The sequence below is a fragment of the Ascaphus truei genome, chromosome 14 (assembly GCF_040206685.1).
Source record: "Ascaphus truei isolate aAscTru1 chromosome 14, aAscTru1.hap1, whole genome shotgun sequence".
Taxonomy (NCBI): domain Eukaryota; kingdom Metazoa; phylum Chordata; class Amphibia; order Anura; family Ascaphidae; genus Ascaphus; species Ascaphus truei.
In genome coordinates, this window is record NC_134496.1 from 11398855 (window position 1) to 11419158 (window position 20304).

General features: G+C 49.2%; 1 protein-coding gene across 3 annotated transcripts in view; it reads right to left on the reverse strand.

Annotated features, from left to right (window-relative positions):
- PXYLP1 (2-phosphoxylose phosphatase 1) overlaps positions 1-20304 on the reverse strand; it is a 68851-nt gene that overhangs the window by 21796 nt on the left and 26751 nt on the right. The window contains exon 2 of one of the 3 annotated variants that reach the window (XM_075569695.1): positions 18199-18388. The exons of the other annotated variants lie outside the window; for them this stretch is intronic. The gene's annotated coding sequence lies outside the window, so the exon portion shown is untranslated. The remainder of the gene's footprint in view (positions 1-18198; positions 18389-20304) is intronic. 3 annotated transcript variants of the gene reach the window in all.

Genomic DNA, 20304 nt, shown 5'->3' on the forward strand with positions numbered 1-20304 from the left:
CCAAGTCCCGGACGACACCTTATCACCCAGAAGGGGACTCTATGCCTGAACGGTTCAACCGAACGCTGCTCGACATTCTGGGTACCCTGAAGGGCTCACAGAAGACTGAATGGAGTAAGCATGTAGAGACCTTGGTGCATGCGTATAACTGTACTCGCCATGAGTCCACTGGGTATACGCCTTATTTCCTGATGTTTGGTCGGGAAGCTCGGCTACCAGTGGATGTACGTCTGCGGATATCTACTGATGGGGTATCCAACAGGACGCATTTCAAGTATGTGCAAAGGTTACAAGACAGTTTGCAGCAGGCATATAAATTGGCAGAGAAAGCTTCGGCTCAATTAAATGCGAGTAATAAGAGACGCTACGATCATAAAGTGAGGCATAAGGAAATTCGTCCAGGGGATGCTGTCCTCCTTCGCAATCTGGGCATCCCCGGAAAGAATAAATTGGCCGATCGTTGGAGAGACAGTGTATATGAGGTGGAGTCACAGATGCCTGGCCTCCTGGTGTATCGTATCAAAGACTCAGAAGGCCGGGTAATGGTATGGCATAGAAATCATCTACTCCCTATACCTCAAGTAGGAGATGAAGATCTGGAAATAGCAACTGCTTCCCTAGATGGGGAGCCAAACGCAACAGAGGTTGGCCCAGAGACTGTAAATAATACCAACTCTGAGGACTCTATGGAGGGAACCTCTCAAAAGGGCCTTCTGACCGCAGGGGCATCTCCCGAAGGAGCCACGGGTAAAGGGCCCCATGGTCAATCACCTGAGGTGACTCCAGTGAGTCAGCCTTTAGATCCACAGAGCCCATGCTTTGTGCCTCAAAGAGACTGTGTTGAAACATTGAGCCCCTCAAGGGAAGAGACTGAGTTGCAAAGTGAGATTAGTTACTCTCCCGAGGGAGTAACTGAGGAACAGCTGCGTAGAAGCCAAAGAGTGGGTCAACCTCCCATGAGAATGACTTATGATCAATTCGGGGCACCCCATTATGAGGCTCAGCAGTGGGCTCACAGTAGAGTGAGATCTGTGATTGGAATGTTCAATGAAATGTATAATCTCATGTAGAGTATACAATGATAAGTTGTATTTCTATATATGCATTTTTATTGTGTAACTGTGTGACATGGTGTACGTTCCAAGCGGGGACGTTGGATTCTGCCAGGGGGAGAGTGTAGTGGGGTTCCCCTGGTTCCCCCCCCCCCCCGTAGCATCTCCGTTGCGGGTGCTGTAGTGAGAGCGGCAGACCCGCTGGCAATTCAGGAGGGTGGGGGCAGAGCAGGGAGCGCTCCAATGCTTCGGAGGCTCCACGGCGGCCCGGAAAGCATAGGGCGCCGCCATGTTTGATAGTTGTGCATGCGCAGTGCAGATATGCAGCAGGGCGCCCCTGGTAGGTCACGCATGTGCAGTGTAATCGCGCGAACGGCTGGCCAATAGAGAGCAGGCTCTGAGGTGGGACTACAATTCCCATGAGCCTCAGCAGAGCCACATGACACCAGGGAACGAATAGGAGAGGAGGTTTTGCTGGCAGGCAGGAAAGCGTGGGGGAGAGACCACGCTAGCAGAGGGCACCGGAGGACCAAGGGGAGAGGTTGTGTGTGTGCAGGGGGTCAGTGACCCACCTGCGTAGGCCAGATTTCCCCTCAGGCCCAGTGCAGACCCTGAGTCACCATTAGCTTGTGGTGCTTCAGGGAATGCCCTAGAGAAAGAGATATTCTATTCCCTTACTGTAGTAGCAGATAGGGACACAGTGTTTCCGGAGCTGCGGTGTGTGATCAGTGGTTTGGGCTCAAGCTGCTGGACCTCACCAACTCGTGAGAGACTACGCTGGATCGGCGGATCCTTTTTGAAGTCTGTTGCCGGCTGCAGGAGTAGCCGGAAGGTATTCAATAAGTGCACCAACACTGGTACCATCAGGCGTTGATCCCGCCTTGGGGGAGGGTTCTTTGGGGACACTGAGGGTGAAGTGACCAAGGGACTGGTCCAGTACATTGGACACGGTGTGGGCGCACACGTGGTGCGTAAAGGAAATTATACCAAGGTGGAGTGTGGCAAGGCCACTGATATCTAATTATTGCATTGCTATATATATATATGTATGCACTGTGGTTATACGGGTGATATGTGTATGTTCATGCTCTGCATTCAGTTACTAGTAAAAGGTTACAACGTTGTGGCTTGTTATCATTATTCTTGCCTGGGGAATCTTACTTATTGGGGATCCTGGGCAAGTGGAGGCGCTGCCAAGTACATATTGTTACCCCAGGCTCCCAGTTAGCGGAGGCCCAGATCTCGCTGAGCCAGCAGGTACATACAGCATTAGTAGTCACTCTATATCAGCAGGAAAGAGGGCTACATATGTATTGGGGAGGTGGGGGGATATTTTATATGGGTGTGGAGGGGGGATATTTAATATATGTGGGGGTGGTGGGGGAATATTTAATATATGTGGGGGAGGTGGGGCTATATTTTATATGTATGGGGGTGGTGTGGCTATATTTTATATGTATTGGGGAGGTGGGGCTATATTTTATATGTATTGGGGAGGTGGGGCTATATTTTATATGTATTGGGGAGGTGGGGCTATATTTTATATGTATTGGGGAGGTGGGGCTATATTTTATATGTATTGGGGAGGTGGGGCTATATTTTATATGTATTGGGGAGGTGGGGCTATATTTTATATGTATTCGGGAGTGTGTTTAAAAAAAAATATGTATGGGGGCTGGAGGGTCGCAACTTTTGCCATTGTGTCCAGTATTTTTGGACAAGCCATCTGGCAACCCTACCATCTACAGATATAAGCATTGTGTTGTGTGAACTTGCTTCACTATTGTGCTCTTTTTCTTCTTTCTTTTCTTCATATGAAACGAGGTGCGCTGATTATTTTGGACATCTATTGCTGCTGGGAATTGGGAACAATTCGACTCTTCACGCTGCACCACAGCTACCTTTTTCAAGTTTGGACTTTAATTTAGTTATAGCGCTTCCTTTTTTTGTTGCACATCTGGATAGGTTAGTATCACATCTGGATAGGTTAGTATCACATCTGGATAGGTTAGTATCACTGGAACTCTCCCAATCATAACAAGATAAAGACGTGGCTAGATAGTTTTCAGCGCTCATCCTATTTGGAGATCATTTTTGATTAGTAATAGGGTGCATAAGGAAAAAATATATGTATATAAGATAAAGACGTGGACATGTTTATAAGTTTTTATAAGTTAAAAATGGTTTGAGCAGTGAGCTCAAATCAACTCACACGCTCCACAGCAATAAACAGCAGTGTTGACCACTCCAGCCGGCTCCAGCTTCTCATGCGGTGAGATGCGCCTTCCGGATACCCCGGTGAATGACGTGCACATCAGCTGGAGCAGCGGGGCGCAAACTGGGGGGCGCCGGCGGATGCAGAGGTCCCGCGCTCTCCCCCCGGGCATTTAAATTAAATGCCGGGGGACCGCGCGAGGCCTCTGCAACCTCCACTTACCGAGATTCAGCCAGCTTCAGGATGCGTGATCATGGCAGTGCGGCGTCAAATGATGGCGCGGGGTCATGTGACGTCACTGTTGCCGTGGTAACGTGGCGTCAAATGACGCCGCGGGTCACGTGACGTGAAGTCACACGACCTCGCGGCATCATTTGACGGCGCGCGAGGTAAGGGTGGCCCCCGCAATAATGGAGGAGAGCAGGTAGGGGGGGCGCCGCAAAAAAAGTTTGCGCACCCCTGAGCCGGAGGACTCCTCCGATGCCGGCTTCCACGATGTAGAGGATGTGCTCTCTCTGCCCAGGTCTCGCGTTTCCGGATCCCCCGGACTTTAATGCGGCGGACAGCTTGAGTTTGAGCGGTGCCTCGGGAGTAGAAGGTGCAGGGGACTGCAGTGTTGTAAAGGCTGTGAAGATAGGGACCACCCTATCGGGCATTTCACTCAACGATGTGAGCTGATTGAGCCACCTGTGCTGAAGCAGGGGTATCCTGAAAACCTGACCTGTTGGGGGTTCTTGAGGACTGGAGTTGAGAGCCCCTGCTGTACAGTACGTTCATATACAGCAACATACAGTACAAATATACTAGTATCCAGAGACACATAAACACGGGGACTTCAGGTCACACTGACAGTGTAAATATTTAGGCGTAACGTCTGGCTGGCTGCCATTTATGTCAGGGTTTTAGAATGTCATTGTTTGTTCAAAAGACGAGGATAAAAAAACAGGTTTTGTACCGAGTGATGTAAGAAACGTAAATTAATATAAATGAGTTACAATGAATAGGTTTTGTAATAAACACATGTGCTACCCTAAACGATCACAATAATGCCCTCCTGTGGCATCAGATTTAGTTCACGAGGCAATGTCACCTGGCTCAGAAAGATGAACATGTGCTAAAGAAATGCAAGAGCATAATGGCTGCATTGTGATGTGTTGAAAGTCTCTCTGGCAGTAAAAGCATTAAACAAAACGTAATCATATTAAAAGCTGCAGTTCAAGCAATATCCTACATGTGTATTTTTTTTAAATAAATCGGTTATGTACTATGATAAAATACCTGTAGCACTTTAAAAAAATTTTTTTTTAAGAAATGTTTAATGCGGCCTGCACAGCATACGGGAGGGAAGGAGCACCAGCATTTTGACATGCCCCCCACCCCTCCTGAGCCCGCTCTGCCGACAGATTGAGGAGCGCTAGCATTGTGATGCTGGCCCCCCCCCCCCCCAACCCCCTCTGCCTATTAGGGAAGGAGTGCTACAGTAGCAGTTTGATGCGATCCCCTGCAGGCAGAGAGGAGAGAAGGGACAGAGCTGAGGCCGGTCTGACTGCAGAGGGCGGGGGCGGGGTCTGACTGCAGAGGGCGGGGGTGGGGTCTGACTGCAGAGGGCGGGGTCTGACTGCAGAGGGTGGGGGCGGGGTCTGACTGCAGAGGGCGGGGGCGGGGTCTGACTGCAGAGGGTGGGGGCGGGGTCTGACTGCAGAGGGCGGGGTCTGACTGCAGAGGGTGGGGGCGGGGTCTGACTGCAGAGGGCGGGGGCGGGGTCTGACTGCAGAGGGCAGGGGCGGGGTCTGACTGCAGAGGGCGGGGTCTGACTGCAGAGGGCGGGGGCGGGGACTGACTGCAGAGGGTGGAGCGGGGTCTGACTGCAGAGGGTGGGGGCGGGGTCTGATTGCAGAGGGTGGGGGTGGGGTCAGGCTGCGGTCCCAGTCACTGCCACGCCCCCTCCTGTCGCAAGCTCCCTCTCTCCCCTCAAACCGCAGATCGCGGTTAGCGCTGTGCACGCACCGCCCCCCTCCCCCCCCTGCCGGGCGCGCGTGTCACAGACATTACTGGGACCGCAGCCTTAGTGACAGCGGAGCCTCATTAGTGAGAGCAGGAAGTGAGGTGCCTGCTGCCAGGGACCAAGATGGCTTCCCCCCTCCCTCCAGCCATGCTCTACAGTGAAAGGTAGGACACCCCCCCCTGCAGCTGCTCCTCAGAGCGTGTGTCAGTATGGCAGTGTCAGTGTGGCAGTGTCAGTGTGGCAGTGTCAGTGTGGCAGTGTGTGGCTGTGGCAGTGTGGCTGTGGCAGTGTCGCTGTGGCTGTGGCAGTGTCACAGTGGCAGAGTGGCAGTGTGACAGTGTCTGTTTCTGTGCAGGTCTGTGTCTGTGCAGGTTAGTGTCTGTGCCGGTGCAGGTCAGTGTCTGTGCCGGTGCAGGTCAGTGTCTGTGCCGGTGCAGGTCAGTGTCTGTGCCTGTGCAGGTCAGTGGGTTGGGGGGGGGGGAGGGGGTGATATGATGATGATCTGTGAGGGAGGGGAGAGAAGATATAATGAGGATGATGATGATGAGGGGTGCTGAGGGAAATATGATGATGATGATGATGATCACGATGATGATTTTACCCGTGCGGCCCAAATCAGTTTTCTTTGGAGCAGTTCGGCCCTTATCACTTTACAAGTTGTACAGGCCTGGTTTAATGTATTCTAATGTAACAAGCATTTTTGTTCCTATAGCAGCCATTTACAAAGTCACATCCCCTTCCCCTTCTGAAACAGCCTCACCTTTTTGAGCTCTGCCCTCTCTAACAGTGAATCAATGGAATCTAGTGCCTGCCTGGTCACATGATCTTCCTCACAGAACTTTGACTGTCAGTGCAGCAGAAGAGGACACAAGATGCATTTAGTGAACCCCAAGCCGAATCTTCAGCGATCGATTAGGCCTCGGGCATGGTCAGCGCTTAGGCGCACTGCTGCTCGGCAGTGAGCCCCTGCAGCCACAATGAGAGTGGCTTTAGCAGGGGCTCGCGCACGCAAGTGTGCGGAAGCGTGGGTCTTAAGAAAATTTTAGATTTGGCGCTCACGGGAGCGCAGGGCCGGTCACGTGAGCGGTTCGCCCAATGAGGGCGAACCAGCTCCGTGACGTCACGTCCCCCCCCCCGACACGCCCCCGGACGGCACGCGGTCTAAGGCCAGGGAACGCACCCGCTTTCCCTCAGCTTCAGCGCGCCTCCGCCCGGCTGGATTCACCCTGGACGCAGCCTAACAGGAGAACGGACCTTTATATTAAAAAAAAAAAAAGGACAGCTTGGTCTGCAGCTTTAAAAGCAAACAAACGAGTGTGTGTGGGGGGGGGGGGGAGAGATGCACCGGGGCAAAATTAGTGCAATTCTGGAGCACACAAACTGTACAAGATGTATTACAGAGCATAATCCCAGTAAAATCAATAGGATTTTTTCTTTTGATATATCTGGTTGTTTCCTTAATACACAGAGGAAGCGGACAGTGGATCTGCGAAACGCGTAGGGCTGAAGGAGAAGGCGGGACCCAGTGACGGCCACTCATCTCCAAGATGACGTGATGTCATCACGAATACCCAGAAGTAACAGTGCGCGGCGGCTAGTAGCAGCATCGGCAGCGTTTTCTGAGGGGGAGAAGGTGAAAAAGAAATGTGTCTATGGAAGGAGCGTCTACTCCACTGACTTGAATGCCACATCCTTGAGCTTGAGTGCAAGCACCTTACTTGTGAGTGGGATAAATTACTTTACTTTTAACGGTATTAATAAATGTATCTGTACCATAGAGTTGTGTGTTTATGCTCTTCTATCCGATGCAATTTTTAATACACAAGACGTCTGTGTTTTAGCTTCTTGGCACACGGATGGTGGTACGTTTGTCAGTGGGTTCTCTACCCTTTGATCTACCAAATTTCTAGAAGGCTCAACTAGGACAGGTTTACGTAAACTCACAGTATATTGGAGATTAAGAACAGCCTAAAAAAATCTACTTAGATTTTGCAAAGGCTTTTGATACGGTTTCCCACAAGAGGTTGGTGTACAAAATAAAGAAAATTGGACTCAGTAATAATATAAGCACCTGGATTGAAAACTGGTTAAAGGACAGACAACAGAGGGTTGTCATTAATGGAACTTTTTCAGGTTGGGCTAAAGCTGTGAGTGGAGTATCTCAGGGATCGGTACTGGGACCGCTGCTTTTTAACTTGTTTATTAATGACCTTGAGGTTGGCATCGAGAGCAAAGTCTCCATCTTTGCTGATGATGCTAAATTGTGTAAGGTGATAGAATCAGAGCAGGATGTAATTTCTCTTCATAAGGACTTGGAGAGACTGGAAACGTGGGCAGGTAAATGGCAGATGAGGTTTAATACAGATAAATGTAAGGTTATGCATTTGGGATGCAAGAATAAAAAGGCGACTTACAAATTAAATGGAGATATATTGGGGGAATCCTTGATGGAGAAGGATTTAGGAGTGCTTGTAGACAGCAGGCTTAGCAATAGTGCCCAATGTCATGCAGTAGCTGCAAAGGCAAACAAGATCTTATCTTGCATCAAACGGGCAATGGATGGAAGGGAAGTAAACATTATTATGCCCCTTTACAAAGCATTAGTAAGACCACACCTTGAATATGGAGTACATTTTTGGGCACCAATCCTAAGAAAAGACATTATGGAACTAGAGAGAGTGCAGAGAAGAGCCACCAAATTAATAAAGGGGATGGACAATCTAACTTATGAGGAGAGGCTAGCTAAATTAGATTTATTTACATTTATTCTGGAAGCTAGAGGATCACGTGGTTATGTCTTAGCTCAGATAGTGCCAACTCGCCCTCTTTCCTAAGCACGACAAGATCTGTTTCTTTTCTTGGTTTTATTGAGGGAAAACAGGATAAGGTACAGTCTCTTGTGTAGAGGTGTAGGTGTCTCTGTGTGTGCTCAGTGATCAAGGGAGGTGAAAAGATTCTCCTTCAGCACCATTACAGGGTTTTACAGAGAGGTACTCACGAGTCCTGGGAAATGGTGGAAAGGATGAAGCAGTGTATGCTGGGTGTCAGATAGTCTGGGGACAGACCATCTGTGGGCAGAACAGAGGGGAAGACAGCAGACTAACCCATTTGGCTGGGGCTGCCATGGCAACTCACAGGAGTGCCTGGAGAAGCTGCAACATGTAGCAAAATGTAGCATCTTAATGCAGCAGACTGCTGGAAAGGGGGAAATGGCTCTGTATTATCACACAAGCATTGGAGTTGCATGTAGAACCAAATACATACAGCTGCCACTAAGCATGCTGACAAGCAGGGCTGCAAGGACAAGGGGGGGGTGAGACAGAAATGCAGACAGGGGTATTCCTGTTCCATGACACTCCCCGTCTGGTATCTGTAGATACCACTATATGGTAGGCTATGTGGAACATATGTGCAATGCATACAACATAACAACATAATAATGCAAAGTCCATGTCCACATAACGAGGTGATACCGGCCGGCACCACTGGTGTTGAAATCCCTTGGTAAAGTCTTTTAGCAAAGGATATTGGATGGATGAACCGCTCCAGGTTTGCTGGTTTCACCACAATGTCTTTCTGTGAAAGTCTCTGGCACTGTTTCCTTTCGACTTTGTGAGAGAACAGTACCTTTGACTCTGTAGCTTTCTCTACAGAGTGCATCGCCTCGTGGATGTGCCAGTCATGGTAGTTTGTCATCCCATCACCTGGCGTTTGGCGGAAGGAGATGGCTTTAGGTTCCTTTAGGAAGCGGATTAATGTCCCTGGAAGACTGATCGTCAAGTCTTGTCCAGTGAGGAGGGTGTCGTTCAGGGAGACTCCCTGGAGTTGAGCGCTAGGGTTGAACACTACCCGGATTTGATCGGGTTCCTGAGGGTGGTAGGCCCCAGGTGATTGGAGGTACCGACATTCTTCACCTTCCTCTATTAGAGGTGCTGGCTTTGCGTGGCCGGTAAAGAATATCTTCTGGATGAAGACCACAAAGTTGTTTTTGGTCTCTGGTTCCCTTTGTAGGCCGCAGTGGTGCGAGGTGAACCTAGAGATGGCATGTTCTCCATTGTTTGGGAAGCGCCTCCTTGGTGAACGGAATGGTAGCGGAGTCACCCGACTGCTTAGTCCGTCTTTAGAGAGCTCCTTGACAGTTAACCTCGGGAATCCTCTATCTTCCCTCGATGGTGTTTGTTTGTCATCGTTCCTTGTTGTCTGGAACACTGTGCACCGTAGTTCATCGGTACATTTCTCTTGCACGAGAACATCTTCGCGTAGTTTGGTGAAACGCTTTTGTGTTCCTTTGTTGACTGCCGTCGGGAGGTTGTTTTCTCCCTGGACATGACGAAGAACAGTCTCTTTTGTCCTTGTAAATCCTTTTGGGAAATGTCTCTGCAACTGTCCCCTCTTACGTGTTTGAACGAACAGTCTTTTTGACACTGTGGCTTCGCCTGTGGGGCGCAATCTTTTGCGGCTATGCCAGCCGTGGCAATTGGTTGCTCTGTTGCTTGATACTCTGTGGAGAGGAAGAACTGTACGTCTTAATTGTGCCCTTGCTCGCGGGAGTATTGTCTGATTGTTTGTTGTTTTTAGGACGATCCTTTTGTCGGTCACCTTTGGGAGGTTACTCTCTTCCATCGGTGGAGTCGACTCATCATCCTTGGCTGTCTGGACTGCTGAGCATCCTAAGCCATTGTCGCATCCCATCGGCGTGGGGATGTCTTTGTTGGTCTCAGGGGTATGACCTTGTCTTTTCTCTTCACTTGGCCCTTCGGTCACTTGGAGATGGCCAAGACATGGTTCGGAGAAAGATGTGTGTCCACATTCTGTCACCTCCGTTCTGCGGGCATCGACGTAGTCTTGCCCGTGCTCTTTGTTAGTGCACGAGTTGCCCACTATCACCCATCCTAGGTCGAGTCTTTGGGCGTATGGCGCGTTGTGGGGTCCGTTGTGCTGTTTACGGACTTTATGTACTCTCATGATGTCCCTACCAAGCAGCAGCAGGATCTTGGCGTCTTGTTCCACCGGCCGGATGTGGTTGGCTATTCCTTTGAGGTGGGGGTAAAGGAGTGCCACGTCTGGTGTGGGTATTTCGTCCCTGTTTGTGGCCATGTGGTTGCACTCGATGAGTGTGGGAAGGGGTATGTTCACTTTGCCGTCTATTGAGCATATGGTGTAGCCATTCACTCTTCTCCCTGTGGTCTCCATTTGCCCTGCGCACGTTCTGAGAGTGTAAGGAGAAGCACCATCTTGTATGTTAAATATGTCGAAGAACTCTGACCTGACCAGTGATCGGTTGCTCTGGTCGTCGAGGATTGCGTACATCCGAATAGCCTTCTCAGGTTGTCCCTGGGGGTGCACTGCGACAAGGCATATTTTGGAGCAGGACATTTTGTCACCTTCTTTTCCGCAAACTTCAGTGCGCTGAGATGTGACGGATGTTGACTCTCCTTCTTCTTTCTCCCTGCCATGCTCCGCTATGGAGGATGGGTTCTTGAGTTGGTGGAGTGTCATCGCCTCTGGGTGTAACGCTGTCACGTGCTTGTCACTCTCGCACACTGTGCATTTGATCTCTTCCTTACAGTCCCTGGCTAGATGGGTCGTGGAACCGCAGCACTTGAAGCAAACTCCGAATTCTCCAAGTAACCTCTTGCGTTCCTCTAGGGACTTCATCCTGAACCCAAAGCACTTGTTGAGTGGGTGTGGCTTCTTGTGTATGGGACATTCCCTGTTTGGGTCCCTTGGTTCCTTGTCTCCGGCCACCGACTGATCGGGAGTAGTTTGGGTCGTGGGAGGCACGTCCGTCCTGCGGGCCGAGATGGGTGTTTGGGGGTTACCATATCTCGTCGCTGGTCTCTCGTTCTTCGGGCTGCTTGCACTGTATGTGGTTTGCGCACCTAAGATGAAACTGGGATCGTTTCTTGTCCTTGCCGCTTCGCGGATGAAGCTCACGAAGAATGAGAATGGGGGGAAGACGACTTGCTTCTCCCTTTTGTATTTGGAGCCTTGTGAAAGCCACCTTTCTTGGAGGTTGAAGGGTAGTTTCTCCAGGATGGGTCTCACTCCACGAGCTGAATCTAGGGCGTTGAGACCTATTAAAGAATGGTCTTTCCTTGCGAACTCCAGTTCTTGCAGCAGGTCCCCAAGATCTCGTAACTTCGAGTAGTCTTTAGTTGTGATCTTGGGGAAGCTCTCGATTCTTTTGAAGAGTGAATCTTCGACTGCTTCAGGGCTGCCATAGGTCTCTTCTAGCCTTTCCCACACTAGGTCCAGACCTACTTGGGGTTGATGTGCGTTTGCCGTCCGAAGTCTCTGCGCTTGCTCCCTGGATACGTTCCCCAAGAACTTAACTAACAGGTTGAGCTCTTCCCTTGCTGAGAAGTCCAAGCTGTCGATTGCGTCTTTGAACGTGAACTTCCACGTCCGGTAGTTCTCAGGGCGGTCGTCGAAGCTGATGAGTCCTGCGTGCACCAAGTCGCGCCGGATCATGTACTTGGCTATGTCTGTCAGACCTGAGACATCGGCGCGTTTGCCCCGTTCTGAGGTAGTTGCTGGGATGGTCTGTGCGGTCGCCTCTTCCTTGGCGTGGACGCGTGATGGCTGCTGGCCAGTGTGAGGGGCTGTTTTCTCCCGCGTGGGTGTACCTGGATTACGAGCCTGTTGTGGTGCATCCGTGTGCGCTCTGGCGTGTGGATCACTGTTGCGGCTGTGGCTATCCCAGGCAGCGTGTGCCATTGACGGAGCAGCGTCTTCTCCTCGTGGTCCTAGCGAGTTTTCGGTATCTGTGGAGTCGCTCCATCCGTGTTGAGATGGTGCGCTGGTGTTCACGCTGAAGAGGCTCCTGACGTAGTCTTCAGTGCGTTGGACTGGATCCTCTGAGGCAATCCGTCTGTAGGGTTGCTCCCCGCCATCCTGTTGCGCGGCTGCTTCTAGGACTTCAGCTTGGGCTATGGCGGCGGCGGCTTCCTTCTCTTGATTAAGCGCCTCTAGTTCCGCATCAAATTCGGCTTTCCTACGCGCAGTGGCGGCATTGGCAGCGGCGGCGGCATTCTGCTCCTCCTCTTCTATGCGCGCTTTTTCTGCCCTTACGGCTGCCTCTCTGCGACTATATTCGGCCCTGGCACGTGCGGCCTCTGCGGTGGCTCGCGCCTTGGTAGCGTTTGTGCTTGCGCTGGACGCGTTAGACTGCGCTGATCTAGATGAGTGCCTGGATATGCTTGAGCGCTGCGATGCGGTCTCCAGGAGGAGCTCTTTTCTCACGCTTTGAGCGTCTGTGATGGCGGCCCGCATGCGGCTGTCACGTGCGAGATCAATGTTATTTTGTAAGTCTCTTTCTTGCAGGCTTTCGCCGGTGTTTGTTCTGGTCAAGTAGGTGATGTATGTTTCTGACAGCCCTTGGTAGCACGAGTGATCAGACTTTATTTGAATAATTGCCTGCGCGAGCTGTTGTGCATTATCGCCAATACTAACGACATTGCGTCACTCCAATGCGGTTGTTTCCCAGGCCAACTCTAATTTAGCGCGGTGCGCTTCAATGTCGCTCTCATATTTTTCACGGCCCTTTTGTGTCAGTGTGACTGTCCGTTTGGGCCTTGCGCCTGCCTGCGCCTGTTGCAGATGCGCAGCGGTCTCTGTGTCTGAGAGATCGCTTTCCTGCGTGATGTCTGGTGAGGCTCTGAGTTCTGCCATGCTGTAGGTGTGTGTAGGCCTTTTGCCAGTGCGTGTGGCGTGCGGTCTTTTACCTTTTCAGCGATGGGCGTCTGTCTCAGATGATGCCGAGCGGTGTCCTGCAGCGTGCAGCGTTGGGGTAGCTGTACTTACAGGTGTCCGTTGGCTCCTCACTGTGGGGCTGAGCAGCGGGTGGACTCAGACAGAGAAAAAGGCAGTTAGGAATTGTGAGAGAAGCACTGTTTGTTGCAAGGCTGCTGTGCAGTTTGAGCTACTGGTTGTCTGTGAAAGCTGCAGACTGTGTGCAGTTTTAGCTACTTGGTGCTTCCTTTGTGTAGTATAGAGGTTGCTCTGTATAGCTGTGTAAGTTGCTTGCTTGTACTGCTGTAGAGGCCACTCTGTATAATGGAGACTGGAGTAGCAGCTCCTGTAAGTGTCTGTAAGGCACACGATTATCTTTTCACTATTCTGGAAGCTAGAGGATCACGTGGTTATGTCTTAGCTCAGATAGTGCCAACTCGCCCTCTTTCCTAAGCACGACAAGATCTGTTTCTTTTCTTGGTTTTATTGAGGGAAAACAGGATAAGGTACAGTCTCTTGTGTAGAGGTGTAGGTGTCTCTGTGTGTGCTCAGTGATCAAGGGAGGTGAAAAGATTCTCCTTCAGCACCATTACAGGGTTTTACAGAGAGGTACTCACGAGTCCTGGGAAATGGTGGAAAGGATAAAGCAGTGTATGCTGGGTGTCAGATAGTCTGGGGACAGACCATCTGTGGGCAGAACAGAGGGGAAGACAGCAGACTAACCCATTTGGCTGGGGCTGCCATGGCAACTCACAGGAGTGCCTGGAGAAGCTGCAACATGTAGCAAAATGTAGCATCTTAATGCAGCAGACTGCTGGAAAGGGGGAAATGGCTCTGTATTATCACACAAGCATTGGAGTTGCATGTAGAACCAAATACATACAGCTGCCACTAAGCATGCTGACAAGCAGGGCTGCAAGGACAAGGGGGGGGTGAGACAGAAATGCAGACAGGGGTATTCCTGTTCCATGACAACATTAGAAAAGAGGTGTCTAAGAGGGGATATGATAACTATATACAAATATATTCAGGGACAATACAAGGAGCTTTCAAAAGAACTATTCATCCCACGGGCAGTACAAAGGACTCGGGGCCATCCCTTAAGGCTGGAGGAAAGGAAATTTCACCAGCAACAAAGGAAAGGGTTCTTTACAGTAAGGGCAGTTAAAATGTGGAATTCATTACCCATGGAGACTGTGATGGCAGATACAATAGATTTGTTCAAAAAAAGGTTGGACATCTTTTTAGATGGGAAAGGTATACAGGGTTATACCAAATAAGTATATATGGGAAGGATGTTGATCCAGGGATTAATCCGATTGCCAATTCTTGGAGTCAGGAATTAATTTATTTTTCCCCTTATGAGATATCATTGGATGATATGACACTGGGGTTTTTTGTTTGCCTTCCTCTGGATCAATAAGTAAGTATAGATAAAGGATAAAGTATCTGTTGTCTAAATTAGCATAGGTTGAACTTGATGGACGTACGTCTTTTTTCAACCTCATCTACTATGTAACTATGTAACTATGTAACGGTGTAACTATGTAACATGTAATCTGTGATATTTCATTAGTTTTAGTAACTTACAAGCTTTTCATGTGCTCTCTTCGACCTTGTCCTATTTGTGCCTCAATATCCCAACCCTAAATACTGTAACCAAGAATTCAACATTATATGCCCACACTTGTTACGTCTCAGTTAGAAGACACTTGAGAGAGTTTGATTTGTGGGAGATTTCCTGGCTTTTTTGATCTTCCTTTTTAGTACTAGACAGATGTTGGATGCTGTCACGTACGGCACACCTGTGAGCATGTGACCTGCCTACGGGACACGGGAAACTACACAGCTCTTTAGCAGGCCCACTTTAACCTTCGCAAAGCTCCCTCAAATTAACAATATTTCCCCTAACTCCGTCCCAATATACCATCTGTCAAGAACAGCACACAAGCGAGCACGTGATTTAGGCCTCGACCAGGGTAAATGCTCGCTCTCGAGCACATTGACGTCACACGCTGAGCAAGCTGGAGCGATTCCTGGCCCTGGCTGTAGCGCGCGTGAGGGATCGTGCTGGGGAAGGGGGGGCGGGGGGGACGTGTGACGTCACGGATCTGGTTTGCACTTATAGGGCGTACCGGTCACGTGACCCGGCCATCGTACGACAAATACAAATTGATTTGTCTCCTCAAGCAGCGCTCCTCTGAACTCTCACGTGCACGCGCATGCTCACTACAGCCGCTCTCATTGTCTCACGCTGACGTTGCGCATGAGCACGCGAGCGAGCCTTCACCCTGGACGAGGCCTAAGATATGCAACCAGGGTTAATACACACGGCTACTTTAGCCAAATCACTTTTCTCCTGCGCAAGGTACTTTCAATTAGTTAATATTAACCCCGTATTCAATTGCAATCATATCTATACACTTCCACCACTCGAGAAATTATGCTAAATATGTATAATTATATATATCTGCCAGGGTCTCAGGTCCCCGTTTATTATAGAAACAACTATGCACTTAACACAGAAAAATCTGATGTAGCAAAATGTGTCTGAAAATGTAAATACTCTCTCCTGAGCGCGCATCAGTTCATTCAGAGCCCCAAAGCAGCACTGTGAGGGTTCCAGTCCAGGCTTTGACTGGAACCCGCCCCTACCTGGCTGCTGTGGACATTTTCATTACTGGCAGCTTGCTATATTGGCTGCACATGTTCAAGGGCTTAAATAGCAGCCCGTGACTTCCAGCCTCTGCCTGAGCATTGTATACTTCCGTTGTGTTCCTGGCCACCCTGGGCTCTAGTTCGTGAGCCTTCCCCATTGCTGAGCCTTCTGTGTGGTTTGCCTGTTGCTGTGGCTTGCCTATCCCTGTGGCTTCCCTGTTAATTAGGAATTCCTGTTGCTGACCCCTGACCATGACCCCGACCTCGCTGCCTTCCGCCTGCCCTGACCTTTTGCCTGTCGCCTGGATTCTGCACCACTGCCGTCTGCCCTGACCCTTTGCCTGCTTACCGACAACGGATACTCTAACAGGACTCTGTCCCATGGCTTTGGTCGGTTAATTGGCATCCGTACCTCAGCTCTGCGGGTCCGCTTCCTAATCGGAGACGAGCACCATCATACTTATTAAAGAATTGGTTATTACATAAAAATACTGCGCTTCTGATTACAGAAAAGAATAATTACAAGAACATACAGTTACAATAAATGCAAAACAATCTGCTTAAAATAACAGGATAAAGCAGGGGTGCGCAACGTTTTTAACCTGCGCCCCCCCCCCCCCCCCCCGCCTGCTTACCTCCCGGCTCGCGCCCCCCCCATCTCCTCGGCTCTGGCGTCAAATGACGGTCCGGGGTCATGTGACGTCACGTTGCCATGGCAATGTGACATCTCGTGACCTTGCACTGTCATTTGATGCCTGTTACCATGGCAACGCGTCACCGAAGACCAGGTAGGAGAAGCTGCAGAGACCTCGCGTGGTCCCCCCGGCATTTAATTTAAACGCCTCGGGGGAGAGCGCGGGACGTCTGTAGCCGCTGCGCCCCCCACGGAAATTCTACTGCCCCCCATGGAGTGCGCGCACCCCCCACTTTGCGCACCCCTGGGATAAAGCATAAAACAGAAATCCCTATACAGTACATTACCATATGTCATAGGTTTTCCCCCCCAGAGAGGTCACTGGCGTAGAAATATGAAATATCACTTGTTTGGTCCAAAACACACCCCTGTTGAATTCTGATTTCATAACTCCAGGGCAAGCCCTATATACCATTATTTTCCCATTTAAACCACATAACTCTGTGCCCAGGACACTAACTCTGTGCCCAGGACACTAACTCTGTTCCCAGGACACTAACTCTGTGCCCAGGACACTAACTCTATGCCCAGGGCACTAACTCTGTGTCCAGGACACTAACTCTGTGCCCAGGACATACGTGAAAACGAGAGGTAACTCTCAATGTATTACTTCCTGGTAACACATTTTATAAATAGATAAGCCCACCCCTGTCGTAAATCAGCGTCTAGGTTGACGGTTTTACGACAGTTTAAAAAAACTCCTAAAAAATGCGTTTAAATCTTTGCCTCAATATCTAAACACACTCATAACTTATTTTCTCTAATACTTAGAAACATGAGTCATATCAATGGATTCAGGCGACTATGACGGACGTAACGAGTCTTGTTCTTAAAGTGGACTGACAAATGGATATCTGTCTCTGGCTACCTTCAACACCTCATGCGCCTTGCCTCCTTGCATGCGCCTGGCCTCCTTGCATGCGCCTGGCCTCACTGCATGCGCCTGGCCTCACTGCATGCGTCTGGCCTCACTGCATGCGTCTGGCCTCATTGCATGCGTCTGGCCTCACTTCATGCGTCTGGCCTCACTGCATACACTGCATGTGCCTTGCCTCATTGCATGTGTCTGGCCTCACTGCATGCGCCTGGCTTCACTGCATGCGCCTGGCCTCACTGCATGCGCCTGGCCTCACTGCATTCGCCTGGCTTCACTGTATGTGCCTGGCCTCACTGCATGCGTCTGGCCTCACTGCATGCGTCTGGCCTCACTGCGTGTGCCTGGCTTCATTGCATGCGTCTCCCTGCAATGATTACAGATATCTGAACGTTATACTTTTACAATCGAGGTTATCACTGGATAGTCTTATTTTTAATAAAGTCACTCATTGGTTGAATACTTTCTTAGCCACGGCCCCTGAACCTTGCAAAACTCTCCAGAGAATGCCTTTGAAAGCAGCTCTAAAAGGATCCTGTTTATAAAGTTGTCAAGGGAGCCATATTTTATGCCCATCTCTGGCAACACAACTGCCCTTATCTCAAGAGTCTATCAGACCCATACAGCACATCTTGTACACAGTGATAACCCACCAATTAAGTCCTCTTTTAAAATCAAACTGTGGCTACATTAACCCCTGAAGTACCAGGTTGATTAAAAGACTTACTATCTCATGATATTAGCAGAACAGCATTAGTACACCAACACAATGGCTGCTCAAGGCTGGCACATTTGTTTTCCACTCATCTCATCGCTTTCCAAACAATCCTACACTACAGCGGGAAGGGGTGGGGGAGGGGGTGCGAGAATTTCCAGGGGGGCACGGCGGTTACAGAGGTCCCCCACTTTCCCCCCCAAGGCATTTAAATGTAAAGCCGGGGAAAGCGGCTCACTTAACTCACTTACCTTGGCTTCCAGCGATGCGTCGTCGTGGCAACGTGGCGTCATCGCCACGTTACCATGGCAACGTGACGTCACATAACCCCGTGGCTTCATTTGACACCGGAGCAAAAGGTAAAGGGGAGGGAGGGGGGCCGAGCAGGGGGGAAAGTTTGTGCACCTCTGCACTAAAGAAACCTCAAGCCTTTTAGGAAATCTGTTTCAAGTCATAAAAAAAAAGAAAGAAGGTATCGTCACTTCACGATGACAGTGTAATAATGGTGTTCTAAACATACACCAGCTGTCTAGTATTAAAAACACGGTGAATGGAAGATCCCAGGCGAGAACTGGCATTCTCTTCCCATTATCTGTAACAGTCTGTGAACATTCTTACTTCTGTAACGGGAATGACAATCACACAGCCCCCAGGGACGGATTTACTTTCAAATACTATTCGGTAGATAACCGAGAACTAATAGTAATAACATTATTGCTGCCTGAAAGTCCGCAGTCCTCTGCTGAATAGTGTTTGACTTCACAGAGCTCCTGGATATTAATATAATTCTAATGTTAGATGCACATGTACATTTTAAAACCACTGTTCTTATTATATTTTACTCTTATTATATTTTTTAACAAAAAAAAACTAAATCAAAAGAGAATGTGTGATGTATCACTGCGCAAAGACTTGATTTAGTTTAGAAAATGTACTGATGCCTCAGAAACACAGCGAACACTAACTTTTGGAACTAAACTTAGCCGATAGGGACACTCCATTATCATCCAGAGGGGCGACGTATCTTTGCCGTGCTCAAAGCACTTTCTGAAGGCTGAAGATCTTCAAAACACAAAGAGTGCGCAGACAATTGTGACTGTGTCTTTAGGAAATGCATTTATATCGTTGTAAGGTGTCTTATAATAAAGTAATAATAATCACTTTATTTCATACGGCGTTTTTCTCCCAATGGGACTCAAAGTGCGTCACAATTACAGTATAGCGCGCGGTACGCAGCACATAGGAATGATTTCGGTGCCTGAGATAAAGTAACTGCCCAAGGTCACAAGGAGCCGACCCTGGGAATTGCGCCAGGCTCATTGTTTGCAGAATCAGTGTCGTTACTCACTGAGACACTCCTTCTCCTTGTACCTCTGTGGAAGAAGTGCATTGACTTCAAGCAGCATTTACACCGTGGAATGAATGTAAACCAGTTGATATTTAGATTTCATGATTTATTTAGGCCCCTGTGATGATTTAGTTATATATTTTAATATATTAATTTAATTTGACATTACGACATAGGAAAAACATGATTGTATCCCCCATTATGTTAGGCCAGGATGTTCTAGCCCAGAGGTCATCAACTCCAGTCTTCAGGAGCTACCAACAGGTCAGGTTTTAAGGATATCTCTGCTTCAGCACAGGTGGCTCAATCAGTGGCTCAGTCATTTTGATAGAGCCCCCTGTGCTGAAGCAGGGATATCCTTAAAACCTGACCTGTTGGTGGCCCTTGACGACTGGAGTGGGCCACCCTTGGTGTGCGCTCCATGTCCTGAGGGCAATGTTCTAGTCCATTCCTGGAGTGGGAAATCACTATTTTATCAAGGACTATTTGTCATTCTTAATCAGACCATGCGGCAGATGCTGTCACTTCTATTACAACCTATGAGTCAACTGTGTATCTATAGCACAGCAAATCATTGACATTGAAGACAAAAAATATATAACTAACACATTAAACTGACATTCCTGAATTCTGCACTAAAATTGCAAATGACAATCTGTTAAAGGCAAAAAATCAATGTACAGTATTCTACAGCAGGAGGTCACATATTTCATGCATCCCAACGTCTTCTCATAAGTCAAGGCAGGCAACATCGTTCTTAAAAGGGATTGCAATTGACATTGAAAGAGCGCTATAAAATTCATTATAAAACAAGATGATGAATGCACCTCGTCAAGAGCCAAGGGCAGACTGTAGCAATTATCAGACAGGTCTTTTTTAGGAAGGCGTTTATTCCCCCCTTCCTCTGCGGCAGGGGGTGGCCAACTCCAGTCCTCAAGGGCCACCAACAGGTCAGGCTTTCAGGCTGTTCCTGCTTCAGCACAGGTGGCTCAATCAGTGGCTCAGTCAA